Source organism: Eumetopias jubatus, unplaced genomic scaffold (genome assembly GCF_037043125.1).
Source record: "Eumetopias jubatus isolate StellerSeaLion01/CBP00866 unplaced genomic scaffold, mEumJub1_p1.0 scaffold_5, whole genome shotgun sequence".
NCBI lineage: Eukaryota > Metazoa > Chordata > Mammalia > Carnivora > Otariidae > Eumetopias > Eumetopias jubatus.
The window spans coordinates 16,742,503-16,745,619 of record NW_028274811.1 but is presented as its reverse complement, the minus strand read 5'-3'; the positions used below and the strand labels follow the sequence as shown (position 1 = coordinate 16,745,619).

General features: G+C 36.1%; 1 pseudogene; it reads right to left on the bottom strand.

Moving 5' to 3' along the window:
- Positions 1-1,524: 1,524 nt before the first annotated feature.
- LOC114209599 (endoribonuclease LACTB2 pseudogene) lies at positions 1,525-2,389 on the bottom strand (annotated as a pseudogene).
- Positions 2,390-3,117: the final 728 nt, after the last annotated feature.

Below are 3,117 nucleotides of genomic sequence, written 5' to 3'. Positions count from 1 at the left end.
TTGTTGGTTTTCTGACTGGACAATATCCATTGTGGGCAGTGGGGTACTGAAATCCTCTGTTACTTTGTTATGGATCTTGGTGCTCCAGTGTTGTGAATAAATATATTTACAATTATGGTATCTTTTGGATGCATTGGTCCATTTATTATAATGTCTTGATATCTACTTTGTCTGATGTAAGTAGAGCTGATGCCTGCTTTTTTGGAGAATATCATCTTCCATCCCTTCAGATTGAGTCTGTGTGTGCTTTATACATAAAACGAATTTCTAAAAGGCAATATATAGTTGGGCCTTTTTTTTAATCCATTCAGCCACCTACTGCCTTTTGATTAGTGAATTAAATTCATTTATACTGAGAGGAATTATTAATATGTCAGGACTTACTATGGCCATCTGATTGTTTGCTTTCTAGTTGTTTTGTACCTCCTTGGTTTCTTATTCCCACTGTTTCTGTGTTCCCTTGGAGAATGGTGGTTTTCCATGGTGATTTGCTCTGTCTCCCTTTTGTGTGTGTGACTCTAGATCTTATCTTCATTCATTTATACAGTTTCCAGTCGCATACTGTTCAACTTTTATGTTTTTGATGTCATAATTTATATATTTTATATGGTGAATCTGTGAAGACATTATAGTAATGTGGTTAACACACCATTCTACTACAGAATTACGGTCTAATTTAAATTGCTTATTTTTTACTTTTGCTGGAGTACTGTGTATAGATCTTCCTCTATTTAAAATAGGCTTCTTGGGACACAGCCCCCTTTTAAGTTGAAAAGATCCTAAATTGAAAATGTACTTAATACAGCTAATGGACCAGACATCATTGCTTAATATAGCTTAGCTTAAACATGCTCAGAATAGTTAGATTAGCCTACAGTTGGGCAAAATCATCTAACACAAAGCCTATTTTCTAATAAAGTGTTGAATATCTCTGGCAGTTTATTGAATACTATACTGAAAGTAGAAAACTGAGTGATTTTATGGGTACAGAGTGGTTTTAAGTGTGTTGGCTGTTTACCCTCATGACTGCAGGACTGAGTGGAAGTTACAGCTCATTGCTGCTTCCCAACATTAGGAGAGGATCATACCACAAATACTAGACTGGAAAAAGACTAAAATTCAGAATTGAGTGTGAAGTTTCTACTGCCTATGTATTGCTCTCACACCCTTGTGATTCAGGGACCACGTGTACTTTCATTTACTATTATTAATGTCTTGTTTGTTTTTTTTAACTTATATAAATTTTATTATTTTTAAAGTAACCATAAATCTGTTGAACATGGATAAACTGTTGGATTCTGAATTTTTGGTAAAATGTTATAACACTCAGATTAGATAAGCAAGCTGTATTATACATATAAAATGTAATATATATTTTAGAAGGACTAAGACATTATTTTAAAGTATATTTAGGATTATTTTTAATGTTCCATACTCTATATTCCCTGTAAATAATTATAGGTAAGAAAACATAACATTCTCTAACAATAAAACAAACCAACAAAAGCTTTCATTAATCTGAAACTAAAGATTAGCTTTCCATTTCTTCTCAGGATCTGTGTTGCTAAATATTTTTCCTTTTTTTAATTTTTTCAAATGCATTATGTTCAGCCATTTTATATAAATGCTCAGGAGTATTCTTGTAAATGTTTTTTACAAGCTCTATTGCTGTAAATGATTTTTCAGAATTATCAGGAAACAATGTAAGAATTTGCTGTGAGCAATGTATTCTAGAATTTTAGCTTCAGCATTATGAATTACTGGGCCATGTCCTGGATATATATCAGCTTTGAGTTTCAATAGCTCTTTTAGGGAGTTCTTATAATCATAGAGGTCTTCAAATATAGTTGTTCCTTCCCCTAGGATGCAATCTCCAGAAAAGATTGCATTCTCCTCTTCTAAAAGTAGAGCCATATGATCATCAGTGCGGCCAGGTGTGTGTATAACTCTGAGAGTGGCACCTTCAGTTTTAATCACATCTCCATCTTCCAGATAAACATACTGTTGCTTTCCATCTCCTGTAATTTCTTCTCTCGGAGGATTCCGTGGGAGTTTTTTAATGCAATATGCACTGTCATTATTGATGTTTTTACAAATATCTCCTATGCCCCCAGTATGATCACGGTGCCAATGAGTCACTATGATTTCCTGGATTGTTGCGTTAAATTCAGTCAGAGCCTGCTTTAAACAGCTGCTATATTCTGGAATTGCTGGTTCTCCAGTGTCAATGAGGATTCTCCTGGTGCCGATCCCTACCAAGTAGGTGTTGGTGCCCTGCAGGGTCATGGGTCCCGGGTTACAGCCCAGGACGCGCACCACCCGACTGGACAGCTGCTCGATGCTCTGCAGGACAGTCGACATACCTGCTTCTGCAGCCCGCCGGCGCGCGGTGACTCGAGCGCCGAACTGGTTACTAGGCCCGCGCGGGAGAGGAGCAATTTTTTTTTTTTTTTTTTTTATAAACCCCTGGCCAGACTTATCAAAAAGCATAATGAAATTAATGTCTTTTCATTTCAGCTTGAGGAACTGCTTTCAGCATTTCTTTTAAGGCAGGTCTAGTGATGGTGAACTCCTTTATTTTGTTATTCTGGGAAAGCCTTTCATATCTGAAGGATAACTTTGCCAGATAAAGTATCTTTTATCTTGTAGTACTTTGACATTCTCCTCTCTCCTTGCCTCCTGCATTTCTGCTGAGAAATCTGCTCATAGTCTAATGGGGGTTCTTTTGTAAGTTAGTCTCCTTTTTCTTGGCTGTTCCTAAAAGTCTTTATCATTGATGACAGTTTGATTATAGTAGTCCTGGAGAAGGTCTTTTTGCATTGATATAATAGGGTGTTCTGTTAGTTTCATAAACTTGTATGTCTAATATTGTCCCCAGGTCTGGGAAGTTCCCAACTTCTATTTCTCTAAATACACATTTTTTCTCATCAGTACTGATAACTCTTGTAGGGTTTCTTGACTTCTTTAAAATCTTAGTTCGTGCTCTCATTTCTGAATTCTTACCTTCCAGATTGCTAATTCTTTCTTTGATCTGCCCAATTTCTTAAGCTCCCTAGTGCATTCTTCATCTAATTCATTAAATCCATAAGCTCCAGATTTTGTCAGGTTTAAAATGTT